General features: G+C 26.8%; 1 long non-coding RNA gene across 1 annotated transcript; it reads right to left on the bottom strand.

The window, feature by feature from the left end:
• Positions 1–6,183: 6,183 nt before the first annotated feature.
• LOC112719714 (uncharacterized) lies at positions 6,184–7,574 on the bottom strand. The gene is made up of 4 exons (XR_003161881.3): positions 7,341–7,574; positions 7,054–7,105; positions 6,723–6,780; positions 6,184–6,528 (listed from the first exon to the last, which is right to left on the bottom strand). It is a non-coding gene; the product is annotated as an uncharacterized lncRNA (long non-coding RNA).
• Positions 7,575–9,096: the final 1,522 nt, after the last annotated feature.

Raw genomic sequence — 9,096 nt, 5'->3', positions numbered from 1 at the left:
GTAACAGCATTATGGAGAATAGGGGTGTTTTTCCTGCATGTGGTGTCAGAAGGTTGAAATCGGACCGAGCGATTTAGAGTAAAGAACTCGGACGGTCCGATTAGAGGAGATCCACAGAAAAATAATTTTTTTATAAAACTCGGACGGTCCGTTTTGATTTTTAAAAAAAAAAAAAAAAACCTAAAAACGGAGGGTCCGTTTTGTTTTAAAGGAAAAATTAAAAAAAATACAAATGGAAAACGGAGGGTCCGTTTTGATTTTTAAAAAAAAAAAAGAACTCGGACGGTCCGATTAGAGGAGATCCACAGAAAAATAATTTTTTTATAAAACTCGGACGGTCCGTTTTGATTTAAAAAAAAAAAAAACCTAAAAACGGAGGGTCCGTTTTGTTTTAAAGGAAAAATTAAAAAAAACACAAATGGAAAACGGAGGGTCCGTTTTCGGTTTTTTAAAAAAAAAAAAAACTGTACACGGAGGGTCCGATTTCATGTTAAATAAATAAAAAAAAAACAAAAACTAATCGGACGGTCCGATTTGTGATTAACGAATTTTTTAACAAAGAATTCGGACGGTCCGATTTCTCCCTGTCCCACACTTGTGTCTAACACCTGTATACACCATAATCAAGCACAACTCACACACTCTTCCGATATAAAAAAAATTAGCCGCAAAGATGTGCTATGGTTGAAGAAAGGTTAAAAAAATTAAATAAAAAAAATAAGACATATAAGAATAGATTAGAAAAGATAACTGAAGGAAAATAATTGTAGACTTTACTGTTCAAATCTCTAAATTATTAAAAAAATGACATCATCCCTATCCAAAAAAGATTAAAGGAAAAAAAATTTATTTTCGAAAACCCTCTCCTTACCCGTCTTAAAATTCAACCCCAACTTACAAATATTGAAACCGGTACACTCCACACTTTTTTACATAAAATGCTAGCAAATTATTTTATAATAATATATAATATATAATAATTAAAAGTTAAAGATTCTTTAAAATTTTTATATTAGAAAATTGCTTCACATAATTTAGAGCATTGAAGGAATATGCAATATATTATATTAAAACACTTATAAGTAATTATAAGATTTTTGTATAGGAAAAAAATTAATTGAATTATTTAACAAAAAATAGTTAATTTTATTTTATGCTCTGTTATATATGATATTATAATTTTATTTTAATTTATTTAAGTACAATTTTTGTTCATTATCAACATAACATGTTCAAGATATAATTTGTATTTAAAATATTTAAATTATTAGCATTGCTAAGACAAAAATATTTAAAAAATTACAGATGAGTAGTATGTAAAATATAAATACATAATAAGTACTTTGAGTATATTAAACATATACCACATGAAAATAATTGAAATGATAAATTAATAGTATAAATTTATTAAGAAATAAATTGTCATTTATAATACTATAGATCTGTGTATATATGGGAAGGAATTAAAAGTTTTATGTCTATTTAACAAAATTCTAAAAAAAATTATAGAATATTAATAAAATGTCAACGAAAGATGTCGTCATCCGAAATGTTGCTTGGACCGTTATTATTATAAATATTTGAACATTTAGAAATCATATTATTAACGAAAAAAATATATTTTTAATGTTTTAGAGATGAAGTTATTATTTTATTTGTGTATAACTATCATTCAAATTTTAGATATATCATAAATACTAAGTATATTAAAATAAGGCATAATTGTAATATTCAAATAATAAATTAATCCGTTTAACTTCATTACGTGAAAAAATTACCGCTTATAATTTATAACACTGTAGAGCAACATATCATATTTAAGTATTATTAGAAGTAATTGATGAATTGAAATTTAAAAAATAAAAAAGATTTAAACTAATAGAATATATATACAACCAAATCGAACTAATAAAACTTATATTGCATTGCTCTGTTTTACGTCTTGTTCTCTTTACGGCTGGCAATAGATATTTTATTTGTGATATTCAATCTGGTTTAATCCGAATTTAGATATGTTTGCAAATAAAGCGAATAAGGTAAAGATTAATTTAGGTATGTTTGTGGGTAAGATAGGATATAGGTTCAGAGTGTATTTTATTTGCATTTTATTTATAACACATATTTTATAAAAATTAGATATATTGTAAATGATGTGAGAATTGTGGGCTATATAATAATTTTCAATAAGTGAGTAATAACCACTATACTAGTTAGTTAATTTAATAACTTAACTTTAAACATTTGTATATTTATAAAGTTAACATAAAATAAAAATAAAAAAAATAAAAATCATATATGAATTCAGAAACTCTAAAACCTAAGTAAAATGTCGTTTTTTCTCAAATCAAAATCATTCAGAAACTCTAAGATCTAAGTGAAAGTGTCGTTTCTTCTCAAATCAAATTCATTCGGCCATAAACCAATTCTCCATCACCGCAAGCCCCAACTCTCCTTCGGTTCTTCCTCCTTCCTCCATCCTCCATCGCCACAACTCTTCTTCCTTCTCCTCTCTTCGCTACGTTGTGTTTTGTGCCCTTCTCTCCTTCTTCTTCCATTAACAAAATTCAAAACTACAAATCCTTCTTCTTCCATTAACAAAATTTAAAATTACAAATCTTTAAATACAATTAACAAAACTCAAAATTGTAATGAACAAAAATAAGAATAAAAATTAAAAAATTAGGGATTGTGATGAATAACATCAAATTCTTCAAATCCAACAACAACAACAACCAATTCAAATTAATAAAAAACAAAAAATAAAAAGAATGAAAAAAAATAATAACATCCAAAAACAATCCAGAAACAACAACAGAACAAAATTTATTCTTCAAATCCAACAACAACAACAATGGCAACAATAATAGATTCATATTTAAAAGAAATAAAAAAAAACAGAAAATAAAAAAAAGCATCAGCAATTCAGAAACAAGAACTTAACAAAAATAAGAACAAAGATTAGAGAAGGTGGTTGCAGTAGCAGCGACGTAGGGAGGGGAGCAGCTCAGCAGCGACCTCCTTCAGTTTCGACGAAAACAACTGCAGGGTATGTGATGAATTTGAAAGTTAGGGATTGTGATAAATTTGAAAATTAGGAATTGTGATGAATAAGAGCAGGAATTAGGAACTTGAATCTTAAGTTATCTGTGATGGTAGCGACGGTGAAACTGTATGGTGGTGGTAGCAGTGAATCTGGATAGCGAAAAGTAGGGAGGGAAGCAGAAGGGTGGCGCTGCAGTGATGCTGGAAACGCGAGGAACACGACGACGACGACGACGACCACCACCACCACCACCTCCCCGATGATGACGAAGAACAAGAGGCGAGGGCGAAGGCCAGGTGCGGCAAGGCAAGGCGAGGCGAGGGCAAGGCGTGGTGAAGCAAGGGCGAGAGGGAAGGCGAGGCGCGGCGAGGCGAGGTTGAGGGGGAGGGCGTCAGCGGCGGCGACGGCGAGACTTTCTTCTCTCCTTCTCTCTTTGAGTCTCTGCTTCTCTCTCTTCTCTGAATGTCAATGAGAAGAAGTGAAGAACGAAGAAGTAGCCTTGCTTATCTCTTTATGTCTTATAATATATTGAAGGGTAAAATTGTCCAAAATACCAAATAAAACGTTGGAGATGATTTTAAATAAAAAATAAGATTAGGGACAATTTTGATTTTGACCCTATACCTTAAGGACCAAAATAATACTTATCCCTTTGTTTCACTGATTAATTGTGTAGGCAACTAAATTTAGGTTTATTTTGCAGTTTTTGTGCTTGTTTTAAATCTTAATGATTTTTTAACATGCTTGAATTTTTAATGTTAATTATTTATTTTACTGATTGTGTAGGCAATTAAATTTAGATGGATAATACCAACATGAATGTAGTGGCTCAAGAACAATAAGAAGAAATTTCTGTTGAAAAAATTGTTAATTTTGTTCCGGACGAATCTACCTTAGTTGAAAATAGCAACAAATCTTCATTAAAAAGTGTTTATTAGCAATACTTTAGTAAATATAAAGAAAAAAAAGAGTAAAAGACAAAGTGTAAGTGTGCAACCATTGTAAGTCAGTTATTAGACAACATATCATAAAAGAAGTTATTTATATTTTTAATTTCTTAATTTGTTTAGAAATTATAATTGTGTTAAAATTATATATAATAAAATTGTTGTATTTGATTTTTAGGTAGAAAACTTGATTATCAAACTGCAAATGAAGATGATGATGCATTTTTTGAACTGACGGAAGAGTAATGTTGCAAGAATTTGGAATCAGAAAAAATGTCTAAAGATATTTATCTTTGTTTATGTTATTTTAATTTTATTAAAAACTTGATGATCATGCTATTTATAATTTTATGTTGGATTTCTTTAAGATTTTATTGTTTTTAATTTTAATTTGAACTTAGTTTTTTATTTTTTATTTTATTAGCATAATAATATATATGTTTGTAATTTTATGTTGGATTTTTTTAAAATTTTATTGTTTTTAATTTTAATTGGAATTTAGTTTTTTATTTTTTATTTTATTAATATCTATGAAATTTAAAATGATTGAAGTTTATATTTGTTTTGAAAAAAAATTGATATTTATGTGGGTATGATAGGATAGAATTTAGAATTTTAGGGTGCCAATAAGATTAGGGTCGAAAGATTCTCAATTCATGGATAGAATATGATAGAGTTTTAATGAAATTTTCAACCCGCGAATAAGATTAGGATAGAGTTCAAACCATACCCTACCCTACCCTATTGTTAGCCGTAATTTTCTTCTTTTATTTTCTTCTTCTCTTTATCCGGTCGCAACCAATTACCACAGTGTATTTTTATCGCAACTTTCAATCTTGTATAACATCTCATTGGGTTAATTTGTATGATAGGTGTAGACTTACTGAAATAATTATTTTTTTCGTGTCATTTAAATATCCAAATGTATAACCCTTATATCGAATCTTTCTATGTTATAGTTTTAATGTTATATACCAATGAATAATATTGTAAAATATAATTTTAATTTATCTTTTTCATAATATAATGAAAAATAAAAATGAAAATACATAAACTCATATCAAATTAAGAATGTTTTATAAAAAGTAATATTAAATCAAACTATGAAACAAATATGTAACTGTAAAAGAAATTGAGTTAATAAGAAATAGGGCAAATGACAATAATAAATCAAGGGAGCCAAATATTCCATACACATTTACATGGAGTTCGAATTCTATTTCTACATAATTTGAATCAATTGGGTTCAAATTATACATAAACACACGCACACACTCATTCAAATCAACCTGAGTTGAATTACACACAGTTATTCAAATCAGAGTGATTTGAACTACACCACGCACGTCTTTTCAAGTAATTTGAATTTGACTGATTCAAATTATTCATGGTATAATACGAATTATGCTGTTAAAAAATTAATAATTTATTAAAAAAATTTATTAAAAAAATTAATAATTTAAAAATTAAAAAATATATATTTTATTTCATACATTAAAAAAAGTTAACAAAATATTAATTATGAGACTTCTTTAAAATATTAATGAGCTATCAATTTGAATTTCATACAATACTCTTTTGTCCATTTTTAATAGCTCATGAATATTTTTTAATAAATTTATTTAAATTATACTACAAAAAATATTTTATCCTATGCAAAACAATTTTTAAAAAATGGCTTAAAAATGTTAGGAGTACTATAAAAATTTGTAATGTTCTAATGACTTAGGTAAATATATGCATGTACTCAAATTTTAAATAAAATACTCTACATAGTCAATAATAATTTAGAAATAAAAGAAAATATTTTATTCCATACAAAACAATTAAAAATATATTTTATTCTATACAAAATAATTTTAAAAAAATGACTTTAAAGATGTTATGAGTACTATAAAAGTTTGTAATATTCTAGTAATTTAGGTAAATACATGATAAAAATATATTTTCTTTAATTTCTAAATTATTATTGACTATTTAGAGTATTTCTTTAATATCCTAAATCATTAGGACATTACAAATTTTTATAGTACTCCTACCATTTTTTAAGCCATTTTTTAAATTATTTTGCATAGAATAAAATTTTTTTGTAGTATAATTTTAATATTTTTTCGAAGAGTAATGAACTATCATGAATATTTTTTAATAAATTTATTTAAATTATACCACAACAAAATATTTTATCCATATCCAAAAAAGATAATTGAAAGAAAATAATTGTGGATTTAACTGTTCAAATCCCTAAATTATTAAAAAAATGACATTATCCATATCCAAAAAAGATTAAAGAAAAAAAAATCTTATTTTCTAAAACCCTCTCCTTACCGGTCTTAAAATTCAACCCCAACTTACAAATATTGAAACCAGTACATTCCATACTTTTTTTCCATGAAAAATTCTTGGAATTCCAAAATGAAACCTTAGCAATGTTGCGTCACTCCCTAGTCCAAGGGAGGTGCTTTAACAAGTTCTGGACTACGAACTTTTTTGCCATCTGTGCAGACATTGAACATCTGTTCTATCAGGGGAAAAACTCAGCTGCATTCACATTTTAAATTGGTGTCATGAAATTGAGCATAATTCTTTCAGTAAGCAAGTGGTATAGAAAATATTATGTCTTATGATTCTCGCAAGACAAATTCCTGTGGTTCAACTTCATAATAAATAATTCTCCTTCACAGAACAAATTGGAAACAAATATTGTTTACTACCATATCATTAAATCTAAATACCTATTTTTTTCCAACTCTTTCCCTTAAAGGCTGCAACAGCATTCCTTAATGTCTCATCCTGCAGGAGTTTGAAGAGCACTATGTTGTGATTACATGAAAAGTCAAGTGGGTAAAAATGACAAGAAAACATCTTGGTCTCAATTTGAAATGTGACAGAACTATAAATACATTGGCATTTTTAGCATATAAAGATGTATATTAAGAAGCACTAAATCAACTAATATGAATTCACTATTAATCAACTTCTTAAAACAGTAAGAGCACGTATCACCAAAACATTAAAGACAATAAATAAAAGTAACAACAGCTATCTCCAAGTCCAATTACTAACCTCCTCTGCTGTCCAAGCACCCCTTGCTCGCCTTATAGGACCAGTAGTTCTCCTGTGTGTAACACAATATTCAAGTGGTGAAAATTAATTATTGAAGATCACAAGAAAGATCCAAAATGGAACAAAGCAGATATCCGTAGCAAGAACAAAAAATCAGCTGCTATTGCTAAATGCAAACATTAAGCAAAATCAAGCAGGCACACCATATATCGACACAAAACGACACCGTTATCAAGGTACAACATCATTGATTGACAAAAAGCAATGAAAAAAAAGCACATGAATACCGATGAGGGGGTGAAGCCGATGCCTGGCTACCTATCCCTGGGGACATAGTGGAACTCATAGTGGAACTCGCAAGAGATTGAGGGAAAGAAAGAGAGAACACAAAAAAAAAAAGAAGGAGCAGTTTCGAGAACTCTTGTTGCCCGTTGAGCAAGAACAGAAGTTTTGATTTCAAAATTCAACTTTTAAATTAAAATTCAATTACAGATACTTGCCGTTTTGTTTTTGCTCTTCTTAAATGGTAAACCCGTTTTTAGTAATTTCAGGGATTTATTGATTATTCGTGAATGAATTAACCTTTTTTAGTTTGAATTTAATTTTGATAGACTGTATAAAATTATTTTATATGTGTATCTAATCACATAATATTATATTAAAAAAAATAATTATCTTTTATATTAACCACATAATTAATTATTTAAGAGAACGGTTGTAATTAACCGATTATACAATTATGTAAAATATTTTACACTATTAATATATCAAAATTCAAATCTTTAGGTTTTGATAATTTAAATTAAATTTTATCCATTTAAATATTTGTTACATGTCATATATGAAAGAGATTTTTTTCAAATAATTTATCTGATTTACTGGTAAACTAGATGAGTCAATGTGTATAGCCAAATTTTTTTTTGTAGGTATCTCGTTTGCAAACCAAATATTTGGAATTTGAAAAAAAAACACATATCTCGTTTATAAGTATAAATGATATATGTATATTATTATAAAAAAATTATAATTAAAATAATATTAAAAATTTAAATTTTTAGCATACAATTAATAATTAAAAAAATTGATAAAAAAAATTAGAATGAATGATATTTTAAATAATTAGTATTAAAAAAGAGTACATAAAATATTTTAGATTAAATTATACATCAAATTAGATTGATTTAAATTTTAAAAAAATCTATAAAATTAAATTATACGATAACTGTGCCAACTCTCTCGAGTAAAGAATCTTACGCAACAAATAAGATTCAACCAGTGCATGATCTTAAAAAATATCTCTACGATCTTGGAGAAATACCAAAATACACATTTAGAAATATTTAAAATTAAACTAAATCAAACTAAATCGATAAATAGAAGCAAAAAAAATAAAAATTAAATACTAAAAATTTAAAATTTAAAATTTGAAATTTGTCATTTTATATTGAGTTGGTTCAATTATCAGTTATACAACACAAATCGAAGGAAATCAAATTAAAAGTATAATTTTTATTCTATTTCTGTCATTATAGTTTTACCATAAATCTCATTATAAGCTTTAACGTATCACATATATGTCTTTTAGTCTCAAATGCTATTAGAAATTATAGAACAATTTTTTTCATTTTCATTTTTGATTCATTATATTTAAAATATGAAATTAATCTTGTTAAATTTTGAATTATCTTACCAATCATGTTGTATTATTGAAGATAATGATATTAAATTTTATACTTTTAAAATATTTGGTATTTGATGGTATACTATTGGCTGAAAAAAACTATACAAATTTAATTTTATTACACTAAGTCTAAATATGACTAAGATGGTTTGGTTTTTCTTATTAGTTTCAAACTAAAAAACAAACAAAACTAATCCAATTGAATTCAATGCGGTTTGATTGGCCTCAGACAAGAAATAATCAAAGCCAGAGTGAGTGCTGGTGGATGAAGTAGTAACGCAAACATTGGAGCAAAAGGCATATCATCTTAAGTAGGAAGCATTTTTGAAGCAGTATCTCACTCAATATATGCAATTCTCATA

Source organism: Arachis hypogaea, chromosome 2 (genome assembly GCF_003086295.3).
Source record: "Arachis hypogaea cultivar Tifrunner chromosome 2, arahy.Tifrunner.gnm2.J5K5, whole genome shotgun sequence".
NCBI lineage: Eukaryota > Viridiplantae > Streptophyta > Magnoliopsida > Fabales > Fabaceae > Arachis > Arachis hypogaea.
Note: the sequence above shows the minus strand (reverse complement) of the source record. Positions and strands in the feature narration are given on the sequence as shown.